An 11,884-nucleotide genomic window follows, 5' to 3' on the forward strand; every position below is an offset into this window, starting at 1 on the left:
ACTGATCGGGCAGTTAGAAATTGGTTTATAAAGTGCCGTTCAGGAGATACGGCCTTAAAAGACGAACCAAGGGCGGGACGTCCTTCCGACTTTGACAACCATTTAAAGGCAACATTGGAGCAAAATAGACGTCAATCAAAAAGAGGTATATCAGAAAGGTTGAATGCATCACAATCAAGTATTAACCGCAATGTGGAGAAATTAGAGAAAATCAGAAAGTTAGAAGTATGGGTATCTCACAATCTCAGTGAACGGAATCGAGAAGATCCCATGTCAATCGCCGTGAGTCTGCTCTCAAAAGTTAAAATTGACCTTTTTTTAAAACAGGATTGTAACAGGCGATGTAAAATGGGTTACCTTTGGCAATATCGTCCGCAAAAGATAGGGGCTTGGTAAGGATCAACCACCACTACCAGATCCGAAAGCAAACGTCCATAGCAAAAATATTGGTCGGTAATACCACATCCACCTTTGTTCCCTGATATTGCCTCGACAGAGTACAACCTATTCCGTCCTTTAAAAATAGTTTTAAAAGTGAAAACATTCAATTCTGAAAAGCAAGTCAGGCAGGTTGTCGAAAACTTCTTCCAGTCCAAACCAACCACATTTTAATAGGAAGGAATTGATAAACTGCCAGGAAGGTGGAGGATGGTTATAGATAATAATGACGAATATACAATAAATTAATATCATTTTGTTATTTAACGAGAGTAAAATGAATATCTTATAAAAAGAAACATGAGTTACTTATGACTCGACCGTTTATCTATGTATACGTTAACAATTTACTCTATGTCTCTAAAGCCTAATTTTGACGCCTGTAAATGATTCTAAAGGGATCAATCCCAGAATAAATAAAGATTATTATTATTATGCTTTGATTATATATATATATATATCTGTTATTCTAATGTCAGCTGACTGAGTAGAACAGCTGATTGAAGATGTATGTATAGAGGTACCGAACACAATGATAAAAACCGAGTTGGTCATTTCTCTCTCCATTTGCTCTTTTTTAGTGTTGCTGCTCCCAATTACAATTCTCTATTCGGATAGTTTCTTTCAGGTTGTTGAAATATTATAATTAGGATTCAGATCTTTTTTAATTAAGCATTTTCACGGTTTTTGAACTTAAGGGCAAAAAGAAAGGATTGGACTTATTGTCCTTGTGGTATTTATTGAACCTCACAATACTATAGACATTTCCAAATAATTTTTTGCTGGAACAACTGGATGATATCTGACCCTAGGGGATAAACATTGACACCTGTGAATGCACAGGAACCTTTTAAGAGCTAATAGAGAGGGACTCCAGGTGGCATGCTATTTGCGAGCAAGGTCTAAGATAAGTCAATTATGGTTTATTCCAACCACTTGTCGGTCGCGCTTTATGACCTATCCTTCGTAGGTGAAACTACTAAGGCCAATCAGAAGAAAGAAACCAAAAGGTAATACCACCTGACTACAAAGTTGGGAGTTAAAGGACTAGAGCTAGACTGAGGGCTAAGACATTTGCAGCTAGAAGGTAAAAGAAGTCGAACTTCTACTAGCGGAAGTCACCTACAGAGATCAGAGGGAGAATGAGCTAGACAGAACTAGAACTTCATGCCTGAGACGTCACCATGTACCACGGCATGCATATCCCACCCAGCTATAGGTATTTAAATATGATGTAAATATATTTTATGACAAACCATCTTTCTAGATCATTATATTATATTATTCATAGATACATTAAATGTAAATAATTATTTTGTTTCTTTGTATAGCTTTGAGGATTACATTCCCCTCTACCACCCCCTAATATATTGTGTATTTAAATAGTAATAAAATATAATAAGGATGTATAATTGGTGAACACGTTATGCCTATGAAAAGGTAATCCAATTATAATAGTATTTAGGAATCAATTAATTTGAATTAATATAAATAATTTTGATTAATTGCCTTCAGTGATTATTCTGGCGTCTGAGACACAACAGGTATTATTTCATAGCACTTGTAACTAAAAATAAAAGAAAACATTAGTTGTAGACTTTTTATATTAGCTAAGATAATTAATTATGATTATGATAGTTTAATTAATGCAAATCAATTTCTTAATAGGGTCAGTAATTTAATGGTCCTAAAAATATATTGAATAAGGTTATAGTTCCGAATATTTGTTATAGCATTTATGGTTCTAAATCAAATATGACCATTCCTATGTCGATAGAGGCAATGTTAGAACGTCATAAGTGATTTCAGGGAAATAACACAGAAACTTCATTACATTCCTCTTTGTTTTCCCAAAAATGGTCAAAGCTCGTAAAAATTTAGTGGCTTTACACGTTCAGTTGAATCGGAAAATTCATTGAGTAATAAGTTAGGATTGAGGAGGACTTCTGCAAAAATATGTTAAAAGAGGTTAGCACATTGGACTGTACAGAAATATATGAATGAATAAGGAACAATGAGGTAATCCAAGACTCTAGTCTTATTTATTGTTAGTATAAAAATGTTAATCACCCAGGGGAAGCAAATAGAATTAATTGTGGAGTGATTAACTTGGCGTTCCATGTGTTTTTTTGCAAGCATTTATTATAATATAACTATTTAAATTATTTATGAAAACCTTATATTACTAATAATACAATAAAAAATAATAAAAAAACACTTGCATAAAAATGTACTAGGTATTACTCAATTTGCCATTAAAATGGAAGTTACTTCATAAAATGTTCGGGCACAGTTCGATTTATTTACAAATATCTTCTTTGATCGTTAGTGCCTTAAGTCTTTAGAAAATCCAACTATTTTGGAAAAATATACATTTCTTAATTGACATTAAAATTATTACCATTGTTTACGTTGCAGTTAAATAACCTTTGACTTTGACTTAACTGGTCAGTTCAAATACAGAACATTTCAAAGCCGACTCTGGACTTGACTCGGTAACCAATTAACCCAAAACTAATAGCCCGGATCTTGGATATTGCTTTAGGAGTTAGTTTAATTTCTCCATTTACAATGATCGATCAGGTTATGTAAACGAATTTAACTACTGGTAGTTCAATTACTCAAATCTATCAAATTAGAACTTGTAGTCAAGAAGTTAGCTACTGTCGGAGTGAGTAATTGACATGTTAAACTGTGGCAGCAATATTTTCTTTGAGGTGTGTATCTGCATGAAGTTTTTTTTTTTTAAATAAATAATGTAAACAAATTTTTATTTATGAGTTTGCTTATTTCATAACTGAAAAGAAATAATGATAGTTAAATAGAAACAAAAAGATACCAAAAACTGTAGAATCCTCTTTTATCTTAATCTTAACAAAGCTGAACTTACGTACCTACATCGAACTTGGTGATTTATTTAAGAGAGTTTGATTAATAAAAATTGAAGAGTTTGCTGCAAAAGGAGTTAGCTCCGTCTTAAGCTAAAATAAAACGCTTTTGTTTGGTACAAGAGTATACTTTAAGTTTAGGTTTAATGTAAGGTAAAGCTCATAATCGAAAGTAAGCAACAACAATATTTTTATATAACTTAAAATTAATAAATTTAAACTTTTTTTTTCTGTTTCTCAAATTTGGAAAAATTGGAGCTACTTCCTTTTCGCAGTAAACCATTCAATACTGTTTTTTTCTTCTCATCCTTAGTAATTTATAAATAATATTTATTTGTTAAATAATTTATTTTAATTCAAATAAACTTTATACACCATTTTTATTTAGTTTGTTTTAGTAGACAAGGTAAGTGCTTGAGTATAAATAGAATAAAACTTATAATTTTTGCATGACCCCAGAGCTATAAATAAAAAAAAAATTTTTTGTTTGTATAGTTCTGAAAACAGAAATTCATTTTTTTTAAAATTTTGAACCAACAAAATTATGCATAGCAAATACATTAAGTTCGGCAGGAGAAATTTCCTGAGTAATTTAGTTATATCTTTAATTACATGTTTCAGTTCCATTATAATAAAACTAAGATAACCGTTTAATGGTCGTAAAACTTTTTAAAAAAGTTAGTGGGCTCAAAGATAAATTACACTGAAGTAATTATAAGGCAAAATTACAATTACTGAAATTTTTTATGAAATTATTCTATACACTTAATCATTGGTAATGAATGATTGCAATTACCATTACAATTATTTCTTTTTCCTTAGTAATCATAATTAAAATTTCATGTAAATTAACGCATATGTTAAAACCAAAATATGTTATTTGATTACTGATTTAATATATTAACTTTTTAGAGTGCTTTTTACTATAACTAACACAAACTTTAATGATCCACTTTTACTCTGAACTTATTATTTTAAATAACTTCCGACGTTTCGGCCCTTAGACAATTTTCAAGGAGACAAACTATAAAAATTATTTTCATATTATTACTTTATTACCTCCTTACATAATACTAATGTTTTTGAACATACCTTAATTATTGATGCTATAATTCATAAAATTGTCTTTTTTGCAGACTAATTGCCCATGGCTTATATCTTTAAAAATAGAAATAAATATTAAATTCATATCATAACAGTTTCAATCAATTTTTTTTTTAAATTCACTTACAAATCACATAACTTCAATACAAAACTGTCTTCGAAATTTGTTTTTCCTTTTCTATTAAGGTCATTAACGATATCAACAATTAAACCTATCTTCAACAGGTTAGGAACTCTTTTATCACTTTGTTACTAAGCCTAATTTATTTACAATTTAACTAACATTCTTTTTTAATTTGTTGCTTATTATTTAACATTATTTAAAAACATAATTACTGTATATGAAAAAGTGTGCATATAATAAAAATACTTCAATTATATTTTTTAAATAATGCTAAATATAAATTTAAAAAGAACGCTAGTTAAATTGAAAATAAATTAAGCTTAGTTATTACTAATAAGGTGATAACAGAGGCCTAACCTGTTTAAGGTAGATTTTATTGTTGATATTCTTAATGAGGTTAATAGAAAAGGGAAAACTTATATGAAATTGGTGAATGAACTAAATCTTCCTTATTTAAATGTATTAGTTTATTACACAGACAACAACGTTTTGGGGTTAACCCTCATCTTCAGGTTACTAGAAAACAAATTCACAAATTTAACATATGCTTACAATATTAACCCTATATCACATTATTCATAAACTGTTTACCTGATTAACTTTTTTATATCATATATAATTAACTCCTTATTAGTCAATCAATTACTCAATCATCGTTATCAAGATCATTAATTTAAAAAGGAAAAACAGTTTTTGAAGAAATGTTTTGTATTAATATTATGTTGTTTATAAGTGAATAATCACTTCAAAAAGATTGTTTGAAACTGTTATAATATGAATTTAATATTTATTTTTATTTTTAAAGACAGGGGCAATTACCCTGCATAAAAGACAATGTAAGAAATGACTGCATCAATAATTAAGGTATGATCAAAAACATTAGCCTTGTGTGAGGAGGTAATATGTTAATAATATGAAAACAATTTTTATAGCTTTTCTTCTTGAAAATGGCCGAAATGCCGAAACGTTGGAAGTTATTTAAAATAAAAGTTGAGAGTAAAAGTGTTTTGCAGTTATGGTTAACAAAATATGTTAATAAATCCATACACCAGCGCTCAATCCTAGACTGGATATCATTATCATATTTTGGAACCAATGTAAGACGAATTTTTATCGTTTTGTTTTTAAATATTTGTATAGGTATAAAATTACACGGAATTTTAGAGAAAAAAAAATAATTACACAAGAATGTAATTGGTATTGCATTTACTTTGAATCAGCTTGTTACTGTAATAACAAAGGACCTGTAAAGGACCTCAATTGCAATATCTGTAGTTAATAAAGTAATTGCAATTAAAAATACAATTAAAAAAAATAATTGTATTTGTGCAATTCCCAATTACAATGGTTGGTAAGTAATTATAATTGTATTTACTTTTTGCCCAATTTTGTTAGTAATCTTATCTTTGGTGTAAACTCACTATTAAAGAGATGCATTACATAAATAAAACACCTAATAATTTCGTTGGCAGGTGAATACTATTAGAAATTACATTTTAAGTATAAATAAATTGACGAAACAAACATATCAAATATAAATATCAATAATTTTTTTTTAATAATTTATTTATTATTATTTACAACTTTATACATATATACACATCAAGTAAATTTGCTGTAAGTGATATTAAGACATGATACAAACATGTGGAGAATCTACACATTGATAGAACTCCAAAAACACTTCTAAAGAAGAAGATCTCGAGGCCATCTTCTTTTCAGACGCCTAGGAGGATTATTAGGAGGTAGTGAAGGAGAAGCCAGGTTAGAAACGAGTTGGTTTGGGTGGTTGGGAAGTTTATTATGGAAGGATTGGTATCTGGTTCTGGCCAAATCGGCAACATTCAATAAATTTAATTTGAGATATTTCATTGAACAGGGAGAGGAGAATTATTACTTGTTTTATTTGAATTATTAGTTAATAGAGGTTGTTGGAATTGTTAAAAATGAACATTTAATAACCATTTTCTAAAAAAAATTGATCCAATATTATAAATGAAAGAGAAAAATACTACTCAATTATGTATTCTGTGAACAGAATTGTGAATCTCCCTTCTATTAATATTTTCACTATTGTAACATGAAGTAATCTATGCTAATTCGGGTAGATTGTGAATGAAACTAGTAAACTTATATTAATACAATTACAGACAATATACATATTCCAACGTTTTAACTCAGATATAAGTAATTTAGACATGATGTAGGTCTCATTTACTGACACAAACTCAAATTTGTTCTCATAAGCTTTTTTGATCATTATTATTCTTCAATAAATTACTAGCATAACAACCTATACGACGACGAAATCTTCTATTAGCACACCAGGAACATAAAAGTGCGTGCTCAACAGCCGTCAACCACTTCCAATTGTCTCTTGCATTGGAAAGAGAGGTCCACAGTTGTCGAAGATTCTGCCCCACTCAATCCCTCCACCGACCCTTCTGCCCACAACATAGGCTCAAATCATTCGGGCCATTCATGTAAGACCCACTGAGTACTCTTTCATAACTCATTCTTAAAACATATCGATACCATTTTAATATCTGTGCCTTAGTTTAAGATATGTTCATTTCCTTGTAGATGCGACAGTTCAGTGCTTTTCGGGAAGGATTGCGATCGCATCTAATTTTCGATATCCACGTTTGCACATAACATAAATGTAAAATTTTTACCATTTATTTATACATATTACATTTGTTTATTTAAAATTAAAAATTATAAATGTCTATTATCTGTTGTGTATAATGTAAAAATTGTACGAAGAGCGTGACAAACGAATAAATTCTCATTGTCTACATATGACTTGGAGTTTCAAGAAAATGAAATACATTATGTCGGGAAAATAAAGGATTCTCGGTCTTTATATATAATTTATAAAAGAAAATATAAAAATTAAATTAACTACTATTTATTACATTTAAACGTTATTTATTATATTTATTACACCAACGTGGGCATTGATAATGCAAAGGGATCCCAACACATCATTAATTTGCTGGAATATTGAACAATTCAGACGCCAAGCATTAGGCATAAAGGCCTCAGTGAAATTTGCCTATCATTTCCCATTTGATAAAATGATGGCCGTCCCGATAATCGTGGTGGGGGACAAAACCGTCTAATGCGGAACGGTTAATTGAGGACCGCAAATTGATAAGAGCGCTTCTTGCCAACCATCCCCTCTACCCCTCGATACGTTCCCATGTCACACTTTTTATACTCATCAATTTTATTCAGCCGGTCGCACTCCATCTCTGCCTCTTAAAACTTTCACTTCATCCTAAGTTCTCAATAAACATGATCGGCTTATTCTAAGTTACGGACTGTCAGCTGACAGGTCCATATCAGCTGATCGAGAACAGCTGACCTATTGTATATATATAGACGGACAGGCTCCGCAAATAGATCAGTCTTTGAGAGCACTTTAAGCGTTTCATTTCGCACTCCTCTTTCTTATTATTTTTAGTTTCTCACTTCAGTAAAAGATAACTAAACCCTTATATTATTCTTTTGTTTAGTTTTCTTTATGAATAAAGAAATTTATATTGAGTACCGGTAGAGAAAAACGATATTTGTAACTTAAACGAACCATTTGCAACTTACTCTCTTCCCAATAGAAGTCTAAAAACCTAATAGAAATAATCTGCTGTGGTGCGCACATCATCAACTTTCACTTAAACTTAGTGTAGATTTGTGGACTTGTGTTGAAGTTACCAATATATTTGTGATTTTCAAAAAATAAAAATATATATAAAAGACCAGTGTTGGATTTAATACCATCCGATTTTTTCGAATTTTTTTGTTATCCGTAACTCCCCACTACTGTAAACGCTCGTATTTTTTTTTCTTTCTTCAACACACCAATTAATGATGGAGTTGAAGCAGGATTGGAAAACTTTGAACGACATGGGTTGTAGGGTCTTGTTTTTATGGCTGCCAAGTCATTGTGGAATAACCAGGAATGAAAAGGTAGACTAGCTATAAAGGCATGTCACGTCGTAACATCATCAACATGGAAAGATGTTATTTCTTGGATCAAAGAAATTTGATGGCAAGAGTGACAAGACGAATGGTTCACCATGAGAGACAAGTTAAGAATGGTCCAACATACAGTGAAACGTCCAACCAAAAACTTGCTACAGAGAGAAGATGTTGTATTAACCCGTCTTCGGATAGGCCATACTAGACTCATCCACTGTCATCTCATGCAAAAACAAAATGCACCGACGTGTCACTACTGCTGAAACGATCTCACCGTTTGGCTCTTTCTTACTGAATGTATTGTTCGCAAATCACACCGATTATCTTTAGATTTACAAGAGATTATGAAAGAAGACCCCACAACAATATCAAAATGTTTTCACTTTTTGAGAATAATTAATATTTATATAATATAAATGGATGCATAATTTAATGTAGTAATTTGCTCACTACGTCAATTCTAATTGTAACTTTATAAAATATAAATTGTAATTGTTGATATGTAATTGTAAATTTGTAACTTTCTCACTTTGTAATTGTAACTTTGTGAACATCCAATTGTAATCTACTTTGTAAATCCAGTGTAAATGGCCCTAGTGGTCGAAACACTTAAATACATTTAAAAAAAAAAAACGCCTGTATTACTCAAATGGCAGGGTGGGGTAGGGAATAAATAAATAAATATGAAAGTGTGAAGTAAAAACGAAAATAAGAATAAAATGTACAATGTGATAAAATAAAATATTTATATAATATTACAATGTAACATATGTACAATGTGAAGTATAAAAGCAAAAATATTAAAATTATTTATTATTATATAATCTAATTTCTTTTTATATAATTAAACATTTTAGGAATAAAAGTGATATTGCCGTTAAGTAAGTTATTAAATTATACTAAAGTTCGGTGGTACCTATATGAAATAAAAAACCTTATTTACGAATTACATAATTACAGTTCATTTGACTTCGTTTGACAATAATATGAAAAAAATAAGGTCTCACTCTATAATAAAAACGGAATCGTCTACATTTACAAGTAATAAACTGTGAATTGCGATAGTTATATTATTAACCATCAAGAGAATAATAAGGATAACAAAATGCTATGAACGTTTAATTTGTTAAGTAAATTATAATATTTTTGAGCTATTTTCCAATTTATATATATATATTTTTTATGTATTTACTGTAGTTGTAGATCCGTTACAGTTTTCCCGGACACCAGTCCATTAGGGGGCGTTATAACTATGGAGCGTTAGCTTTTTTTAGTCACATGGATGTGAGTTAATTATATAACTACACCACAGTGTCTAGGTTTTAACCATTTCACTCAATGAGTTCAAATATAATAAGTATACAAAATGTTACTTTTAATCAATTTTAAATTTTATGCTAGATCAGTATTAACTAATTCTATATACTTTCATCTATACTATAAATCACTATTATTGTTAATTCTGCATGTTAAACTTTCTACATCCAAATTTAAATAGTGAGCACTTTATTCTTTTTTTTAATTGTGTAAGATTACATTCAGTCTTATATTTGGACAATGGTAGTAGGAATCAAATAACTCAATTCACACCATATTAACAAAGATACAAATTAAATGATAACAAAAGAAGAAGACACGAAATAAAATCAAACAGATAAGAAATAGAAGAGAAAAATAAAAAAAGTAAAATAAATTTAATCTTACAGTAACATAACATCTTAGACACAATCATTCCTGTTTGTAATATTTATATTCAGCCTGGGGGACTCCGAACCAAGCTCTTTCCCCCCCGTTGTGGAGGACCAGATCTCAAAAGGATTCCCACACTTTTCTCTCGGCCACATCAGTGGTATTAAAAGCCAGCGGAGGAAGAGTGAGGCATACTAACAGCATGTTATCAAGTTTATGACTCGGGGACACTACGTACCTCCCCTAGCTCAGCTTATCAACCTGTACAATTGAGATACTTCCCCGATAAAACGAAACATTCTATCTTATTTCCATTCTTCAAGCCGAATAAGTCAGGGTTCGATGCCGACCATTACTGACCCATAAGTCTGCTGCCTCATCTCGCTAAGGTGTAGGAAAAGATCATCCTGAATTACCTTCGGGAAAACAGTCGCTGCCTATGCCTACGACATCGCCATCTACAGCACCAGTATGAACCCCAAACATGCACTAGAGCGGGCTGGAGCAGTCTGCAAGAAGATTGTTCAACGTCAGAGTAATTTAAACATCACCATGAACCCAGTTAAGACAGACTGTGTCGTGTTCGCTCAGCAACAACACAAGCGATCGACTCTCCGAAGTCGCTCAAGCTGGAGGACACCATCATCTCCCCATTCACTACATAGTATATCTAGGTGGGAAGCTGGACCGCCATCTCCTGTATTCCACCCTCCTCTACCAGAATTTCTCGCAAATCACATATCTACAAAAGCATCCTGAGGCTGGAACTTCTATATGGGGCACCACCCTTCATGCACGGAACGCAGCGCCACCTTCAGGGATTCCAGGACAGCATGCTACGGAGGATGTTCCTCATTACATCGTGTAAGAAGATGAAGCTTCCGGAACTACATCAGCTCCTCATCAATGCTAAACCAGTCCTAACCCACGCTCAAGACGCTGCAGCCACCATCACTGATGCACTTAAAAGTATTGGGATTAAGGTGAACCCTGGTAAAAAGGACGCCATCGTAATGTCGTTCCGAAAAAGGAAGAAGCCACTGCCTACCACCTTCAAAGTCAAGGAAGTTGACCAGCGGATCTCCACCTCCATTTTTTACTTGGGCGTCACACTGGATAGGCACCTCACCTTCCCCAGTCACGTTGGGGAGAGATTCAAGCTGGCACGCCTGAAGACCTGCAGACTTTATAACCTTCTGAAGCCCCCGCAACTCTATCTGAGCTAAAGATACAAATATATTAGGCCACCATCATACCTACAATGCTCTATGGTGCACCCCAGCTGGGCCATCTCTACCAAACCACGCTCGAAAAGTTGCAGAGCTATTAGAACTCCACCATCCACCAGGAACTCCAGCTTCCTACTGTGGATGGAGTATATAGGCCGAAGGCATATAAAATTGTTTGATGGGCTGAAGGCCTGTACCAACCCGCTTTTCAGAGAAATCGTCCCTCCAAAAAGACCTGGGAGGTGGCAATGCACAGTCCCCTTGGTAGACGTCCTCGCCGAGGGAAGAACTTCGAGCTCTGCAGCGTGAAGTCACCACACCACCACCACCAGTCGGAATGGTCCCTCCCCATTCTTTGTTAGCCCCCGGCTATCATGCCACCTCTGTTAACCCGCCTTCAGTGGACCTTGTGGACTTGTCTTATAATA

Source organism: Halyomorpha halys, unplaced genomic scaffold (genome assembly GCF_000696795.3).
Source record: "Halyomorpha halys isolate HHAL.00 unplaced genomic scaffold, Hhal_1.1 Scaffold259.1, whole genome shotgun sequence".
Classification (NCBI taxonomy): Eukaryota; Metazoa; Arthropoda; class Insecta; order Hemiptera; family Pentatomidae; genus Halyomorpha; species Halyomorpha halys.